The sequence below is a fragment of the Caretta caretta genome, chromosome 2 (genome assembly GCF_965140235.1).
Source record: "Caretta caretta isolate rCarCar2 chromosome 2, rCarCar1.hap1, whole genome shotgun sequence".
Lineage (NCBI taxonomy): Eukaryota > Metazoa > Chordata > Testudines > Cheloniidae > Caretta > Caretta caretta.
In genome coordinates this window covers 54010924-54030558 of record NC_134207.1, presented here as the reverse complement: position 1 = coordinate 54030558, position 19635 = coordinate 54010924, and the positions used below count along the sequence as shown (strand labels likewise).

The 19635-nt window shown below is 42.5% G+C and overlaps 1 protein-coding gene across 1 annotated transcript in view; it reads left to right on the top strand.

The window, feature by feature from the left end:
- The first annotated feature begins 2553 nt into the window (after positions 1-2553).
- The window catches only part of PKIA (cAMP-dependent protein kinase inhibitor alpha), a 67451-nt gene continuing 50369 nt past the window's right edge, over positions 2554-19635 (top strand). Inside the window, exon 1 of the mRNA XM_048841014.2 lies at positions 2554-2910. The gene's annotated coding sequence lies outside the window, so the exon portion shown is untranslated. The remainder of the gene's footprint in view (positions 2911-19635) is intronic.

The window sequence follows — 19635 nt, the reverse complement described above, 5'->3', positions numbered from 1 at the left end:
AAATATAGAAGTAAATAGAAATAAAGAAATCCCCCCTGTAAAATCAGGATGGTAGATATCTTACAGGGTAATTAGATTCAAAAACATAGAGAACCCCTCTAGGCAAAACCTTAAGTTACAAAAAAGATGCACAGACAGAAATAGTTATTCTATTCAGCACAATGCTTTTCTCAGCCATTTAAAGAAATCATAATCTAACACATACCTAGCTAGATTACTTACTAAAAGTTCTAACAGGTTTCAGAGGAACAGCCGTGTTAGTCTGTATTCGCAAAAAGAAAAGGAGTACTTGTGGCACCTTAGAGACTAACCAATTTATTTGAGCATGAGCTTTCGTGAGCTACAGCTCACTCATCTGATGAAGTGAGCTGTAGCTCACGAAAGCTCATGCTCAAATAAATTGGTTAGTCTCTAAGGTGCCACAAGTACTCCTTTTCTTTTTAAAAGTTCTAAGACTCCATTCCTGTTCTGTCTCTGGCAAGAGCAGCACACAGACAGACCCTTTGTTCCTCTCCCTCCTCCCAGCTTTTGAAAGTATCTTGTCTCCTCATTGGTCATTTTGGTCAGGTGCCAGCGAGGTTACCTTTAGCTTCTTAACCCTTTACAGGTGAGAGGAGCTTTCCCCTGGCCAGGAGGGATTTCAAAGGGGTTTACCCTTCCCTTTATATTTATGACAGCAGGTCTCCCCCTTTTTTTTCTTCTTCTTCTTCTTTTTTTTTTTTGTAATGGTGTATTTTAATATTAATATTTTTGGGCCAGGAACTTTTTCTTTTTTTCTGTTTGGAAAGAGCCTAGTATTTCCAAGTGAATAGAAAAATAACAATAATACGTTACATTTCAATAGCCCCTCTCACTTATAATGTTCCAAAGCACTCAGTGAATCATTAATTGAAATGCAGCCACTTCTAAGGTGTGGCAGGCATTCTGCTCTGCACCGGAAATAGTTCACAACAGTCTTCAGGCAAGGACTGAAGAATAACTGCCCGCAAAGGAAACATCAGTGGGAATTTCTAGGAATGCAGAATGTAATTACACAAAATGGATTTTAGCCAGGGTTAAACCCTGTATCCTTGCAAAGAGATGAGATAGAATTTTCAACAACATGGGAAATATGGGTCTCAAAGTTACATTGCATCTGAAAGATCTGGAGTCAAAGTGAAGTAGAGTTAGAGGGCAGGGGAAACAGGGAGACAGCTCCGCCACCCTCTGCCAAAAGCAGAGAGAGATCTCCCACTCCTAACTTGGAGGTGGGGTTGCAGTTCCCCCTACTGTTTCAATCTACTTTAACCACTGTGAAAGATGGCATCTCCAGGAGCATGCTCCCTTCCAAAAATCCCGTTGGGGCATTGCGTAGCGACTGACTCAATGCCAACCAGCATAACACCTGCACTTGCGGTACTTGTGTTTTCCTGGGACCTCTCCCAGCAAAATCTTGACCAGATATGTTGCTGCTTAGCTTGTGAAATCTGAAGCGCTCACATACCAAGATGATATGGCCACACACTTTTGCATAGGGCAGCCTGTTGTAATTTTTATAGCACCATAGTGGTGCTTGTTGAACTGTTACTCTGCATATGGTATCGGTTCATCTGATCCTAAGCTCTCTATGGAACCAGGTCTTTTTTATGAGTTTGTCATTTGCCATGTAATGATATGGTGCTCTATAAATAACAAAAATAGAAGCCCCACCTGCTTGTGGAGCATAAAATTCCCAAGCCACTTTTATGAAAAGAGGTTTGTCCCGGTTACCATGACCACAGTGCCTCTTCAACACTCCACTCCCACACTGTGCAAGGAAAGGAATGTTGGTAAAACAGCTGCCTTCCACCCCAGAGACAGCTGCATTTCTAGCTAGAATGCTTTATGCACATGACAGGTTTCAGAGTAGCAGCCGTGTTAGTCTGTATTCGCAAAAAGAAAAGGAGTACTTGTGGCACCTTACAGACTAACCAATTTATTTGAGCATGAGCGAAGTGAGCTGCAGCTCATGAAAGCTTATCCTCAAATAAACTGGTTAGCCTCTAAGGTGCTACTAGTACTCCTTTTCTTTTTATTCACATGGTTTATTAAATGCTTGGGCATCCTTTTGGATGAATAGTGTTGCACAAGAAGCAACACAGGTGATGTTCCTTCAACACAAAATTCCCTTCCTGGGAGACAGGTGGAGGCTTTCCATGGGGCTGGAGGCACAAACCATGTGAAACAGTGGCACACAAAGCAATGCTGTGCCCCACTCCCAGTTCTTGCCTAGCAGTGAAAGCTTGCAGCTGGATAGCAGACCACAAGGACTTCTCCAGAATAGGGGAGAAGTGTGCTGTTTAGCAGGAGGGCAGGTGCGGCTCCCCCTGGATCCGCACTATTGAAACCAGCTGGCAGGAAGCTCCCCCGGCAATCCCCAGCTCCACGGCCGCTCCAGGGCCAGGCGAGGGGAATTCAGGAGGGGAGCGTTCTCGCTGCACGGAACAGCCCATCCAGCAGCACAAGCCGGGGTGGGGGCTCGCAACTGCTAGGCACAGGCGCCAGCCCCACCGAGCCTGCACCCCTCCCCGTCCCCCACCGCCGGCTCCCGGGGCGTTCGCGGCGCGCGCACGCGCGGCACCGCAGCCCCCCAGGTAGGGGGAGGAGCGAGCCCCAGACCCTTTTTGTGGCGGCAGAGCCAGCCCCTCGCCCCTCCCCGCGGCTGGCTGCGGAGTGCAGCGATCCGGGGGAGGAGGATGACTTCACGCCGCCGGAGCGCGCTGTGAATTTGGGAGCTTCAGCTGGTGCTGGGATGCGGGGAGCGGAGTGACAGCGTGAGGCGCGGACACAGACCCCGCACTGAGCTGCGGCCGCCGGGGGCCAGGCCGGAGGGTCCCCAACGCAGCAGCAGGGCGCGGCGGAGGACGATGCACTGAGTCGGTCGCTGGGCAGGTGGGTCGCGTAGCTCGTGTCCGCCGCGGCGGAGCGTCAAGCCGCCGGGAGCGGGGGGGACGGAGCCTTTCCGAAAGCAGCGAGCGCGCAAGCCGGGGGGAGCCCGCGGCGTGGGCTTGTGGCTCGCCGGGAGAGTCTCCAGCCGCATGGCCCGGCCGGGGAGGGGGGCTCATTTCAGATCAGCAGCGGTCCAAGCCCGGGCTCCCTCTTCCTGGGTGCGTGACCCGGAGCGCGGGAGGTGCCTCCGGAGGCTGCCGCCCTGAGGCTCTCTCATGCGCGCGGAGGGGCGGCCCCCGGCCGAACGCTCGGAGCCGCTGCGAGGTGCCGAGCCTGGGGGCTTCCCTGGGAGGCGGCCGAAGAAGCCTCCTCGCCGCCCCAGAGAAGCTGCCAGGCGTCAGCCCCCGGATTCCCTGCAGTGCCTCCAACGCTGGGCGGGTTTGGCTGGAGAGACGCAGGCTGGCAAGTGTCTGGAGCTGTGTTTGGTTAATTTGTCACTTCCCTCCAGCGAGAGAAAATCCCTCCAACTGAAACATGGATTCTTTTGCGCCAGAATGTGGGATGTTTGATGCCAATTCTCTGCTTCACAGCAGGGCTGCTTCCCTTCAACTTGTCACAAGCCAAAGGCTCTTGAGTAAACAATGGGAATTTTATTTACCGTTTATCGAACAAAGAAACTAAAAGTGGAAAGACCTATTGGATCATCTAGTCTATGGCTGCCACAGGTGCAGGATTGTTCCCTTTAGCTGTTTTATTTTCTACTGCTTTCTCCAGGCTGCTTTTAAAATTTCCCCAGTGATAGGAAACAACATCTTAAGGTAGAAGGGTTTGACTGAAAAGGAACCATATTAGATAGAAGTTTGTCTCTTGGTTTGAATCCCTAATTTTGGAAAGCATCCATAACCAAAAGCCAATGTAGTAGAAGTTACAGGAGTAGAAGTAGTGCCTAAAATGGATTCTGCTGCTCCTTACTGTTCTTTTATCTTATGTTTTGATCCAGAGCATCAAGGTAAAATGTTGGATACCACTAACAGTTCCTAGGTTCAGTAGAACAGAAGGCTTGGTGAATCGCTAGTTGATCATATATCTTTTGGAAGAGTGAGAGGAGACAGTCCTGTTACCATTAGTTCAGCCATATTACAGCTTGGCTATTGACCCTGTATCTTGCTTATGGAATACGCGGAGGAGTTCATGTATCATTGATGAGAGAGATTTTTAAGAGTTGAGCCAAGGGAGAAAATCCACCTGGCATGTGTGTATATATATAATTTGTTCTGTTCTAATACCTCAAACAGGCTTCGCTGTACAAGAAAGAGACTAAGACTGGCATGCAGAGACAGATCATTAAACCGGTAACTGACTATAGGAGCTACTGATTAGCAACTCTACATGGGTTGAAAGAGAAAATAAAAGATACTTGTGGGAAGACAAGGGGGGGGGCGTGAGTTTATATTGAAGGAAAGAGGCACTACTGAGAAGAGGATAGTAGAAGTTTAAAACAGCTGTTTTATTTATATTTTCAAGTGAAAGGGCTCTGAGTTGGCCTGTCTCCTTTTATGTGTTGGTCAAATGATTGGCATGACTGAGGCCTCTAGGAGCTATTGTAATTAGATGAAATGCAGATAAGAAATGTAGGAAATAACTTGGGTTGTTTCTGCTCTTTCTGGGAAGATGTGGCTTAGCACTCTTGTGGAGATTAGAGCAGAAAGCAGAGGAGATGATGTCAGTAGAAGCAGGAGGGAGTTATAGGACACCCTAGTATGTTCACTGGTTTGGAAAAATACTAACAAAGAATGATTGGTTAATGACCGTATTAAAAATGAATTCAACTGACATAAATATTGGCTCTGAAGAACCTCCATTAAACGTGACCCATTCGTTTTAGTTTCTAAAGTATCCCTTTTGGAACTCTCATAATAGTAGAGCACTGGTCTATGTCTCTATTTCAAGCCAATGAAGTTGTATTATTTTTTCAGTCAAACTTTGGCTTTTAAAAATGCATTAAAAGTCTTGGAAGTCTATTATGACCTTTTTACGTGGTATTCTGGTTAACAAGATCATTCTTGATCTTTGCTAATTCCAGAGGCGCACCTGCTGGGGTCATATGTGCTGGTTTCTTCCACAGCTGTCCCTGAGTGGCAAAGGGAAGTATAAAGAGAACGAGGAGTACTTGTGGCACCTTAGAGACTAACAGATTTATTTATTTATCTCTGAGGTGCCACAAGTACTCCTCGTTCTTTTTGCTGATACAGACTAACACGGCTACCACTCCGAAAAGGGAAGTGTGTAGCTAAGCTCACACTCTTGTTGTGTCAGGCCGTGTAGTCTATATTCTAGAGTTCATCTGTCTGATGAAGAGAACACGTGATATTTTTCCATTTTATGTTAAATTATATGGTGTCAAATGGCATAAGTAGTCCCTTATGTTGCCACAGCATTAGTGCAGTAAATGGAGCTATTTCTGTTTTCTAGGAAAAAAAGTAATGCTTCTAACCAGTGTTTTAACTAACAGCTAATAAAGCAGGGGTGGTGGAGGTGGGGAGCTAGTGAGACTCTAGCATTATTGTATTACAGACCTAATAAGTACATTCATATCCGTGAGGATGTTGATATTATTAGTTTAGTTTAAAAGTGAAAACTTCATTTGCTTTTATTTGGGTCCTTGGTGCACCTTGCAGATACATGCACAGTGTAATTAAATAAAGTGCACAGAGAGGTAATATTTGAATATTAAAAAAGAACTCTAATGCACTTGAAACTGCAGAGATCCAATTTCATTTGTGTTAGTGCCCTACGGTTGAATTTAAGCAACCTCAGTCAGTCTATTCCATTATCTTAGATTTAAAGAGATTGCAGTGAATATTGTTTCATGTTTCCAAATGTTGGCTTGAACTGACAGAAGTGCCACATTCAGAGTAAGCACATAATCTTTCAATTATGCTTTTATTTATGCTTTTGAATCTGCTCATTTTCCTGAATTAGAAAATTGCAGTCTTCCAATCCTCATGTCCTGTCATATCAAAGAAAGACCTGAGCTAGGTATAAATCAGCATTTCTCAAATGTGGCCACCAAGGGCTTTTCTTGTGGCCACAGCCTCCTGGGCTGTGATAGGTTGGGGAGGGGGGCGGCAAAATAGTGGCCCCTCCCGGTTGCTCCTGGATGCACCACCTTAGTGTTGGCTGCTGGGACTGCCAGCAGGGGTTGGGCTATGCCCCCCGTTGGAGACATCAGGGGCACAATGCGGGAGGAGCAGGCAGCCAGTTAATTCTTCACCTTCCCCGGGCAGTGGGGCTCAGGCTTTGAGGTGGTGGGGTGGCAAATTCTGGCCGAGGGGCTTCGGGCTCCAATCCAGGCTCTGGCTGTGCGGTGGCAGGCTTCAGGCTCTGGCCGTGGGGGCTTCAGGCTCCAGGTCTCTGCTGCCTCCCCCAGCCCCCACCCACCAACCCCCATTGCCCTGGCCCCTGCTGCCTCCCCCGGCTCCTCATCCAGGGCTTAATTTGTCCCCGTGCTTGGCAGGGCTGAGTAACGCTGCTGTGAAAAGTGATACTTGTGTGTTAATATCACTTTTCACAACAGGCTTACTAGCTAAGAATAAATAAATTGCAGTGATTTGCTGTGTATATATGCATATTTATTTGTTTTTCCTAAAGCTAATTAAGTATTTTAGGGAAAAGTGTGAGAGCAGCCACCAGCAAGAGTTGGTGGCCTCACTCCAAAGCCACCTAAAAATTTGTCCTGAGAACAACTGGTATAAATGGAGAAGAAGAAAGAGCTAGTGCTTTTTAAGATCTCTACAAATAGCTGCTTCAGCACCTGTAAAAATGTTTTTCAATTATATTAAAATATTTACAGTTCACTTAAAAGCATTACTTCAGAATGATGCTAACCTTGATTAGTTACATACTCTAAAGATTGCATTATTGTACTTTCTACACCAAAAAAAGTTAGCATAACATTTCTCAGACACCTAATTTTATAAGAAATACTTGGTATTTACAGACATAAGGGGAAAATTTCCTTCTGCAATTCACATGGCACCTATCAACTTTAATATCTCCCTCTTTCTGTGTAGGTAGATCTCTTATTAAAGTCTGTTTTTAGTAATTCTTGTCCATGGAAGAGCTGTGTGTGCACAGATAGCAGAGTATCAAAGTTGATTACTGCAGTACATTTCATACCCACAGCCAATTAAGTATGTCAATACATTTTGCACTTCAAAAATTGGATACTCAGACCCTGAAACTAACACATAATTAGGCCAGGCAGAATACATATTTTTGTAATTTGATAAATATAAATTAAAAAAATGCTTCAAATAAATATTGATATATTTTTAAAATTTTATGGTTGCAGGAAATTATGGGGGAAGTAAGCAATGGGGGATCGAACAATAATTATTAAATGATGGTAGAAGTTGAGATTTTCCTGATCTGCTTATTTGAAGCTCCAATAAAGGATATACATTTTAAACAGAGTGACAAATTCATCTTTTTTTACTGTTAGCAGCATGATTTTGTATTGCACTTTAGTGGGAGAAATGTGACTTCTCCTATGGAACTATGGTATAGTAAAATATGGACTGTCCTTGTAATGGAAAAACTTTCACATCAAGTACATACCTATCCTCTTTTTGTCATTTCTGCTGTGTATTTAGAAATGTGGTCACCCGATTTAGCATACTTAGAGCAGAAGCGTTCCTCAACCAGCAAGCCAGAATCTTTAGCCAGACTCTTTGAATATTAACCTGATCCTTAGTAAGTAACGTATGATGTAGTATGTTAATGTTTTATTGTAACTTTGTCTTCATAAAAAAGTTTTTAAAAATGTAAATATCTTTAAATCACACTCTGATAGGTTCTGAAGCAGCAGTTTTCTTACTTTGCCTATCTGTAAATGTAGATGATTATCCTTTGTGTTTGTGCAGTGAAATTGACGTTTACTGATTATGCATAGGCTTGGAAGGATTAGATTTTTAATGTGCAGAGAAATGGACAAACAAGGCTAGATCCACAAAAGAAATTTAGGCTTAGTATTGCAGTGTCTAGGGGCTGGTCTACACTACAAAATCAAGTCAGCTTAAGTACGTCGCTTAGGGTTGTGAAAAATTTGAGGCACTGTGCAGTGTAATTAAGCTGACCGAAACCCCACATGTAAACACTGCTAGGTCGACAGAAGAATGCTTCTGTCAACCTAGCTACCGCCTCTCAGAGAGGCGGATTTACTACAGTGACTGAAGAATCCCTTCCGTTGCTGTAGTAAGTGTCTACACTTCAGCAGCACCCTGCAGCATTTCTAGTGTAGACATACCCCAAATTTAGGCATCCTGCCATCTAGTGGAATTTACAGTCCTGAGTTAGGCACTCAGGCGCACTATACAAAGTATGGGAAGAGTTAGGCACCTAAGAATGGGATCCACAAAAGCCAGCACGTTGAATGGGGGGAGCTGCCCAATAGGAAATGCCTAGGAAAGGGTTAGATCCTAAGCCCTGCCCCTCAAAGGGACTTAGGCACCTAAGTTTGGGACAGAGTGAGGTGCCTCCCTCTGCTTGGGATTCACAGATGTGAACCTTCAAGTTAAGTGCCTAAGCCTTTTCTTTCAAAAATTGGTGGTGGTGCTACCCCCCTTATTCTTCAGCCCAGAGGTTAGAGCACTCACCCAGGATGAGGGAGACTTGGGTTTCAAATCCTCAATCTACCTGGTATGGAGCAGGATTTGAAGGCAAGTCTTCCATCTCCCAGGTAAGTGCCCTAACCACTAGGCTACGGGGCATGCTGGAGTAGGTCTCTCTCAGTCTCTCCTGTTGAAGTTATTCCACTCCGTATAAAATACTTAAGTCACTGAGCGAGAAGAAGAGTGGGATTGACTCCACAGCCCCGTGGTTAGTAGAGTCACCTGTGAGGGGGGAGATCCACATTCAAAACCCTGTTCCAGTGACTATTTATACACAGTGCAACAGCTTCAAGAGGAGACATTAAGACATACCACACAGATTAGTGGTTAGAGCACTCACCAACACTGGGAGACCTGGGTTGCTCCACATTGGGCAGAGGGGCTGACTTTGTACCTGAAGCTCCCACATGCTGAGTGGATGTTCTAAGAAATATAAGAGGGGTGGCAGAATTCCTCCTCCAGCTATGGTTTCCGTGTGGCCCAATCCAGTAGTCATGCTCTGAGTAGACCTATAGGATCAGGACCTGCAGGTAAGACAGGCAGGGCAATGCCTAGTTTGAGGGTCCCTCTGAGGCTAAGGCATGAGCTAGGCAGAATTTAGGCAGCTGTGCGCATGCCTGCTGGTAGATTTGCAGATTTTAGGTGCTACGGAACTTTATCAGCAGAAATATAGGCACTTGTGGGTTTAGGCAGCAACTGAGTAGGGGTTTTGAAGATCTAAATTTTAGATTTAGGTGCCTAAAGTCACAATTAGGCCCCTAAATCCTCTTGTGGATCTAACCCAGTGTCACATACATTTCTCCCAAGTGCAAAATCAATTTGTAACTTTTTTTAAAAAAGAGGATTGTTTGTTTTGCTGCTGCCACATCTGCTGTGTTTCAGTGCAGGAGCATGTGCAGATCAGCTCAGTCCTCTTCATTTGTCATGTCATAGCGTGATTAGAGGAAAGACCGGTTCTGGCAAATTATCCTTTTCATGTCCTCTCTATGAAACAACCCAACTAAGGTAACACAACATAAAAAAGAAAACCTGTATATACAGGAACTTCCTTTGTTAAAAAACAAAACCAAAAAGCTTACAAAACTGTTTCTATAAAGATAGCAGGAACAATAGAGCAATAATTAAACTTATAAATATCTCAGTTAGGGGTGTTTAATCCTAGTGTCTTGGCCTCCAGTAATTGCATTCTGCATCCTTAAATTCTTCTTGTGGTTTCAATAAGATACAGTATTCTTCACATTATCCCTTAGATTAATGTAGTTGCTGCGTTATGCTACATTTCTGAGGAGGCTAAAATGGTTCCCACATGTCCCTAATATACTTCCTGGGTTAAACTGAGTTTTCTAAAACTGTTCTCCACAAACTCTCAAATAATTGCAGACGAGAAATAAAGTCCCACCCCACTTTCTGTATGTATTTCAGTGTCACAGGTACCCTGGTCCTTCCCATTGTTCCTTTCCTTTCAAATCTTCCCTAAAAGAAATCTTCAGAGATGTTGTCTCTATGATGCTGGCAGACCAGGTGCCTCGCTGAATACTTACAAATGCATTTTGAAATTATTAATATGAGAAATCACTGAACACCAATTTATCCAAAAGTTTCTTTATTAAATCCAAAGGCCAAGTGTTACTTTATGCAGTTGCTCTAAACATGCCTAAAAAGCCTAAATAATACGCAATTTACTACATCCAAACAGTAACAAAATATTTATAAGCATTTGATCAATATACTTACAAACGGGCTAAATCCAGGGGTGCTTAGACTCGTATCGGTCAGCTCCAATGATGAACCCTTGAACCCTTTTATACCCTTTAACAAACATATGTCACGGCCAGTTACTGACTTCAGCTAAAAACCTACTTGGAGACAGTTCACCCTTATTTCCAGTCTTAATCCAGATAAGATTTATAATCTCTCTTCCTCCCCTCCTTCTTGTTGCCCAATAGTTTCCCCATTGCACCTGGGTTCACGCAGGCTTTCACACTGGTGTGTGGATGTTGGGGAACGGCCGTGTTGGCTTGTTTTAAAACAGATTCTGTTGGATTTAAACCCATCTGCAGTCACCCCTGTCTGTCAGAGGCCTTCTTTTTAGAAACTTCCCCTTATCTCATTAGTTATTCTTTGAACCTCTCTACTTCATTCCTTTTGGCCTTATAACTCATTATTTCCAAGGCCCTCCTTCTACTTGCTATTCAGGGCCTTTCTTTACAACACATATATCTATTTCCTTAACCAAACTTAAGCTAACTGTAATTCTTGAATTTTATACTTATCCTACAGCTGGAAACCAGTCTTGCTCAACTATGTGTTAGCATTATCAAAATAGATATTAGATGTTAAGTTGATAAAATTGTGTTAAGTGTTTAGACTTTATAGAATGCTTGTAGGATGCTGCATGTATTGATCTCTCTTACCATCTCTATCGCCTGTGGTGTACTGAGTGTTTGCATTGTAAACCTTGGTGGTTGTGTAATTCCCCAAACAGGAAAAGAATCATTAATTAAGGGAAAGGGCTTGTTCTACATGGAAGGTAAATAAGGTATTACATAGCATCAAAGCAGAGAGGCCCTGTTGATAAATTCCTAATTCCCTTCAGGAAGAAGAGATCTATGCATGAATTAATTCCATCAGTTTGGACTCTGGAGTGGAGGGGATAAAAATCCCTGAAAAGTCTCTCTAATGCTGTTTGGACTTCGAGGGGCAAAAATTCCTAAACATAAGCAAAGAGATCCCCATGCTGCTTGGCATGGGTTAGCCCTGAAAGACATTTTGAACCGACAGTTTTCTACAACCCTATCACCTTTTAGAATACAGACAGAAACTCATTTGCGTATATATGTTTGTCTGTTTTAACTTGTACATAATTATAATTTCTTTTTCCTAGTTAATAAATGTTTAGTTAGTTTATTACAGGAGTGGCTACAAGCATTATCTTTTGTGCGAGATCTAAGGTGCAAATTGACCTGGGATAAGTGTCTGGTCTCTTGGGACTGGGAGCAACCTGAATATTTTGTCATCTTTGGTGTAAGTGACCATTTATTACTAAGTCCAGCTTGCTTGGGTGGCAAGATAGCTGGAGTCAGTGATTAATTTGTGCCAGAGCTTGCCAGGACTGAGCCCTGGCACCTCTAGTGTTGATAGCCCTGCCACCTCTGGGCTTGCTGCATGAGTTATGAATATAAAAAAAACATTGCTTGCAGCCTGGCACCTCTTTTATTACAGATTAAGCACTAACTGAAGTGCGTAAGGTGACTGTCTGTGACTCCATGGTAAGACTGTCAGAGTGCTCCAGGATTTCCCCAATCCAGTAACGAATGTGAAATCTAATTATAGAACATACCTCCAGTTTGGGGTGTCTGCCTTGCTTTTCGACCGTCTGCCCAGAGGTTGGCATACACAGTTATGAACCACTCCAGACATTGACAGCATCTCTGGTTTTGCAGGGTTATAGGCTGATAAAGCTTCACTATTTCTGTGGAGTGCTTTAAACTAAGTAGCAGGTTCTAAACAAAACTATGGGAGGTGAGATGCAATTGCATCTCAAGCTGTAAGCAAGCATGCCCTCTTCTAGCAGTGTTCTCTCTTTGGCTGTCTTAATCTTGATGGCTCTTTCCTGTTGGCTCTTGTTCTAAAGCCTATTCCAAAAGATTCCTGACTGCATCTGTCTAAGTTACCATGGCAACCCCTAGATATCCTGTAGAAGAATGTCTCAAAGCTACAGTTACTTATATGGTTATACATACTCTTTTTTTTAATTTTATATTTATTTTAAACAGGTGCTTATCTATTTAGTATACCCCTACAGGAATCACCTTAGGGTGAGCACATAACCATTGGGAAAAGAGCTCACCACATGCTGTTTTAAAATCACACAAATGCTTGTTAACTTTCCTCCCCCACATTCCTCCTTCCTTCTTCTTTGATTCTCTTTATAGCACTTGTTAAACCTCATTTGAACTATTATGTATCATATTAGTCAGAGCTTCCAAGAGAGGATGGATGCAGCAGAGGTAAAGCCTTAAGTACAGTCCAGGTTCAAGAATTCCATTTACACTGTTGGTCATTTGGAAGAAACTTCTTAGGCAAATCTTGGCTTTTCTAGGCCCTGATCCTGCAATGAGTTCCACATGGCAATTGAAGCCAGTGGAGCTCCATGTGGCTGTAAAGAGATCTGCCTATCTGAGTTCACTGCAAAATCAGGGCCATATTGTTTTATTTCTTAAAAAAATTATGATGCAGCATGGCTGACAGTGGAAGAATGCCACGAACACAAAGCAGTAAAGTTGATTCTGTGCTTTCAAAAAGTTGCATCTTGCAAATGTATGAAAGCACCAAATATGACCATATATGGACTGGGAGACCAACAGGAAAGTTCTGTCTTAAATCTTTTCATAGTTTTATATCTCTTCAGATGTAATACAATTAGTGGATGATGGCATTCTTACCGAGCTCTTAGTGTTTGTGGGCTGAAATGTGGTGAGAGGAAATACAAAATGGAGCAAGACTGTTTAATTCATAGATTCCAAGGCCAAAACAGAAGATCACCTCTGTGATCATCTAGTCTGACCTCCTGTCTAACCCAGACCATAGAACTATTTACGAAGTAATTATTAGCACATACACGTATCTTTTAGAAAAACATCCAATCTTGATTTAAAAATTTCTGGTGATGGAGAATCCACCACAACCCTTGTTAATTTGTTCCGTAATTAATTAAATAACTGTTTAAAATGTACACCTTATTTCCGGTCTGAATTTGTCTAGCTTCAGCATCCAGCCATTGGATCATATTACACCTTTCTCTGCTAGACTGAAGAACCCATTATCAAATATTTGTTTCCCCATGTACGTATTTATAGACTGTAACCAACTCGCCCCTTATCCTTCTCTTTGTTATGCTACATAGACTGAGCTCCTTGAGTCTATTGCTCAATGTGAGAAATGGAGCATGTGAAAATTTCTGACTTTTAAGGGGCTGACTTAGTGTGTAACACTAAAAAGAAAGCATCACGTCTAAATATAGAATACTGAATTTTAAGTAACCTTTATTTGTGAAGCTTTGTGGAGCCAAAGTCTGACATGAGATGTGTATGGATAATTTGTGATCTGAGGAGGCGGCCTGGCTTGAGAAATAGGCATGATTTCTGTAAAAATAGAGATGGCATGCATTGGAAGCATAAGGGCACCACAGTTCATCACCTAGGTAGGTTAATTGTATACAGTAACACAGTAGTGTCCAAACTTTTCCTGTTGCACCCCCCCCCCCCTTACCAGTAATGGAATCTGTCTGCTCCACCCCTCATTACTGCACAGTTGGCTCAGCAGAGGATTGTGGGATGGGGGTGGAGCTGGGGCTGGGGGAGGGGTGGAGCTGCAGCTGGGGCCGGAGCTAGGCGCTCGCTCCTCACCCCCTGTGGGAGTTGGCCCTGCCATGCCCCCCCCCCGAACATTCCTCCGTGCCCCCCTGCTGTAATATATCAATCACTTTATATAATAAGTATGGTGTAGGTTAAGAATTAAACTACTAAAAACAAAATCTCAAACCCCAAGCAAAGGGTTTTTTTGTTTTTGTTTTTTAACCTCAAATCGGAAGAAGTTCCAGAGACTTGATGAAGCCCATTGGAGACTGCGATTTTATATGCAAGGTGCTCTGATGCTGTGGTGTTGGGGAGCAGTATAACAACATCAGATAAAAGAGATAAGAGCCACAGGATGCTGGTGTTATCTAAGAGTAAATGGTGATGTGTGTAAGAATATGAAACTTCCTAGCACACAGATCTCATGGCTGTACTAAGTGTGGTGGTACCAGAGCATGCTCTGAGGCAATGCCGTGGTTCAGCTGTCATGGTGAAACACAGTAAGGCAAAAACCAATAACTGGAGACTAGGATATGCAGATCCTCCATCAGAAATGCTGCACGCCCTGTCATCTCCACATCAAGCCACTATATGCATGAGAAATATGAATGCCCAGAGTACTGCCACATTTAATTGATAGATATGTAGCAGCAAACTGGAACCCAGATATTATTATGTAAACGGGAACATACATGTGACACCTGCCACACTGTGCTACAGACACTTTGGCAGCCTTTGCGTAGTAACAGACTAGTAGGGTTTATACAGATGACTCTCCACACATCATAAGCCTCCAGTATTGGGAATCTGATTACATGGGTACAGGATATGAGAATGGGGATTAATGGAGATGTTATACACCGTGTCATGCACTAACTGATTGATTGATTGCCACTCTGTGCCTTGGAGGTGGATGCATTTCAGTTGTACTCTGTATGTGTGTTTGTTTATGTAATTACTGTAAAGACTGCAGATCAAGAACACACATTTCTGTTAGCTTCCAGTTTACAATTTGGGGAATTTAATATTTATATAACACGTTTCATCTTGGAGGATCTGAAAACAATTTCCAGCACTTTGTTTAATGCACAGCATTTTTCATATCTGTGTTGAAAGGTGTCATGTAAATATATTCTCACAGTTGTACAATTAGTAGCACTGTCCTTTGATCTGTAGCCCGAATCTCAAGTGGAAGATATGGGTTTCTAAATATGCTACAGAACATTGACCCACGCTACTCAGAAAAGTCTCTCATCCATGACTGCCGTGCCTCATAAAGGCTACGCTTTAAGGCCATTAATTTATTGTAGAATGCAGCTGTCTGCCTCTGATGCTAGATTCCAATGGGGAGCATGCTATATGTGTGCCCTTCCTGACTACTAGTTCATTTCCAGATTGTCTGAAGTGTTAGCTCTAAATGGATCCCTCTCTGCCTACTTTAGAGGCTGGCTCATTCCTTTTGTGATTGCTCAGCCAAGATGCTTGAGATAATGGTACCAGGTTTAACAAGAGATGCAGCTGATAGGTTGTTCTCATTGGCTTTAGAATTTATTTCCCCGGTGCTCACTTGTTCTGCCAGAGCCTGACTTTGATGATCCTGCTGAAAGATCCTTTTATTTTCCCAGGCTTTTCTGGAGGGAGGTATTAAGCAGGGATCTCACGTGGGTAGCCAGGAGAGTCTTTTGTTGGCAATAAACCATTTTATAAATCAGGTTCTTTTAAATTAGTGTCTCAAAATTGTATACATTTGCTTACGGGGAATTGATTAGCGTACTTGAAACAAATCTAAAATAAATGTCTGGTAATTTATGGAAGAAACTTAAACTCAGCATCGAAGCTGCTTAAGTGTACTATAACTGAATCACAGAAGATGCGGATACCCCTAAATGAAAAGGAAGGCATGAATAAAACCATTCCTGGCAAGACTTTATTCAAGTCAGAGAGGTGACATTCAAATAGTTCAAAGTAAACCAACAGAAAAGGACATTGACTATGGATGCTCAAATGCAAGATGGAAATTAGGAAGGCTAAATGGGAATTGGAATAGTAAACTACTGAAAACATAAAATGAGAGGGCTTTAATGTCAGTAGGAACACACAAAATTGCAAGAGTTGGTAATGCTGGATGAAACCCACTTCCACATCCATCAGGCACCACAGGCTAGAGGCACTCAAGCACCAACGTAGGCAGTGATGCAAACAGAAACACTGCAGAAGTGCAGAGGCACCCAAGGGAAAAGCCTTAAAAATTCAACAACCATATGAGAGGCAGAGTAATACCAGGGGGAAAAAAGGCACCTGACAAGGTATAGTTGGGATCCAATGGAGAGCTGGAGTAATGGCCCACAAAGTGCAGTCTCCTGCAGAGCTCTTTTGTTGACTGGAATCAAAAAGCAACTGGCATGTACAGGGCAGCATTTTTACTTTGCAGGGATGGTGCATGGCAATCAGTAGGTTTACATCCTACCTTTCTACCACTGTCCTGAAGGGTCCAAACTAACCAAATCTCCCAAAACAAAAAAAAACCCCACCCTTAAGAGCTCACACTAAGAAGCTAAGACTCAGGAATGAGAATCCTATTTATTAGAAAATAAAGGTTCTCCGGGCCACATTATGCCCTAAATGACATCTGCAGTATTGCCATCCCCCAAGCATTCAAAAGTCAGGATCGCTCAAAAAGAAAAAATTGCTTAAAAGCATGATTTTTTTTAAAAGTAAATATGTTTTTAGTTTTTTATCTCGCTTTTCAGTTCTTAGGGTACATGTTCTCATTTTCAAGGTTTTCTGTGCAGCCACATTAGCTACAAATTTACCTTTCCTTTTGAAAAAGGGAGATTTTTAGAAATCATATGACTCCAGGACATGGGACTTAAAGAAAAAACACCAAATGTCATAAGAATCATGATAAAAATTCCACGAGGTAGCAACACTGGTTCCATCTCATGAGATGTTTCTGTCATCATGTATCTCTAGTCGAAGGATAAAGTGGCTGCAGACATGCAATCCAGGAATTGTGATAGATCCTCACAAGTGGCCGCTGGATTGGGGGATGGCAGACCAGATCTTCTTTCCACCAGCAATGCATCACTTTACCACTTACCTGAACAATAAGCCTGCTCGTGACACTGGGAAATGATTTTGTTAGCAAGGGACGCCATCTCTGCCCACTTGGGAGGGAGCTTCTCTACCAATCGCACTGGTAGCAAAAGTCTGGAGAGACCAAGGTTTTTGAGCCTAACAGCCCCACAGTGGCCAAGACAGATGTGGCTCTTCACTCTGTTTCACACAACCAAGGCAGGTTCCATGGTACTGAGACACTGGCTTCAGACTGTTGCTGAAAACCAGGGTACATCGTTCTATCCCAACTCAGTAGTCTTCATGGGCCATTTTACACAACCTCATGCTCTGGTTAACCCTAAACCTCCAACTACCAGAAGCTGGAACTGGACAACAGGGGATAGGTCACTTGATAATTGCTTTGTTCTGTTAATTCCCTGTGAAGCATTTGGTACCGGCCACTGTCAGACAGGATACTGGATTGGATGGACCGTTGGTCTGACCCAGTTTGACCATTCTTGTGTCTTGCTTGCCTCCCAAAAAAAAAAAAAGCTACTTTATGTGGGTCAAACTAGAAAACTAGCTCCTTCCAAGTACATCTGTCAGCTGTTGTGGCAAGTTAGGCAAAGATCTCTGCAGCCTCTTGTCATAATCAGGTTTATGTGGGGCTTCTGAAACCCCCACATTAATATGGACCCGACAAAACAGCTGAAAACTCATTTTGAACCACTCGTTTCCGGTCATTTCCTGTCTGAAGTGACTTCAGCTTACACAGCAAGTGAGCTTTAGAGACTGATTCACTTTATACCAAGCTTTTCAAGGATAAGTTAGCTCTAAGAACTTCTCTGAGATTGATTTTTGAAGGTGGGATCAAAGTTCGGCCTTCATGACCCTATTTATGGCTCCTCGGTGGGACACTTTTTGAACATTTACAGTGTGTCTTCAGATATAAACACCAAAAGCACCACTCTTTTACCTACTTCTTGTTATTACCGATGAAAGTTGTTGAAATAGCAGAACTGTGCAGTTCCATGCATTTTTGTTTGGCTTGTCATATGACTTACCACTTTCCTCACCTTACTTAAACCCTTTACACCTTATTAAATCTTATTATATTTGTGCCTTGGTTCTTCCAACTGTTCCAGTTTTCTGTGCGGGACAATAACAACTTTTTTTTTTTTTACTGTCTGCACTGAACTTCAGTACAAATTTGTCTATTCTAAGTTCAGAGTATTTAGCAAATTCTTTGTCAGAGACCCCACATTACTGTAATGACCTTTGAACATTTGTCCATATGTTCCCTGAAATTCAAGGATGATTAAAGTTGCACTATCTACCCAATTTTTCTTAAGACTAGAATTTCACTATTCTGACATCTGTCTAGGATCAGAACAGCTCAGTTTGGGTGCTGTCTGGTAATGTGAAGAGATAATATACACTTAAATAGGATACAGTCAGAGAATGATTACTGTCTTTTTATTTATTAAATCTCAAATCATAGAGCATGAGAGACACAAAATGAAAGTGGAACAAACAGCAACAATTATAATTTGATGCTTAAAAAAGGCTCTTGGAGAAAAAAAAACAGCTTTCCACAATAAGAAGCTGTAGATACCCATTTTGTTAAAAATTATGGGTAAACTGCTATTCTTTGACGTCATGGCCTGAATTCTGTCTCAGGGACTGACTAGCATGTTTTATCCTTCAGTGAGAGGAGCTTTTGCATCCCTATCTTTTTGAGCATTTAGCATCTCTGGCTCAGACTTCTCCATCCCTTTTTTTCAAAGGCCTGAGAAGAAAGTCAGGCTCACATCATGTGTAGAGGGGGTGAATGTGCATGTGTGCGTGCTACGTATTCATATTTATGGCTTATCTTTGTGATTCCTTTCAAAACTATGTTAAACTAAGGAGCAAAGGCTTTGCAATATCCTATAAAGAGGATCCCAATGTGAAAACATGGGTTTTATTTAGCTTCCTCCCACTTAGGCAGTTGTTGTCTTGTCTTCTCATTTCTTCTCCTATCTTGATGAAATTTCTGCACTGTTTTTTACGACCTGGACATCTTTTTTTTTTTTTTTTTTTTTAATTTGGATCATTGTTCATTTTGTGTGCCTTTATGTAGGAAGGCTTTGATTAAATACATAAAAAATAGGTTCTCAGACCAATGTGCACTTGCCATGTGTACATTTTAAAGCTATCTCCTAACCTCATTTACACTGGCACACATCACCCTGTGTCTCAAGATCGACTCAGGTTATGGACTCCGTGTGTGCATCAAGATGCACAGCCATGTCTCTCAATCTCTTAGGACCAAAGTTTTTCTTATGAAATTAGCAGTTAAAAAAGCAAACTCCTCTCCCAGAACGTGAGTATGTGGGTAGAGGCTAATGAGAATTTAGATCCTGGACTTTATGCATTGAAGGTGATGTCTTGAGAGACAGCCAAAAGCCTTGGTGTGGTTTATTTCATGTGAGACCGATATCTATTATCCTTTTGTGGCCTTAATTTATCAAATATTAGTGATCGCTAAAATGTGAGGTCTTGCTTTTTTGGCTCAAAGCAATTTATTAAAAATGTGTCTAATACATGCACAATATTAAAAAAACAATAAATCTGATTCTGGTCTTCTACACCAGAATAAA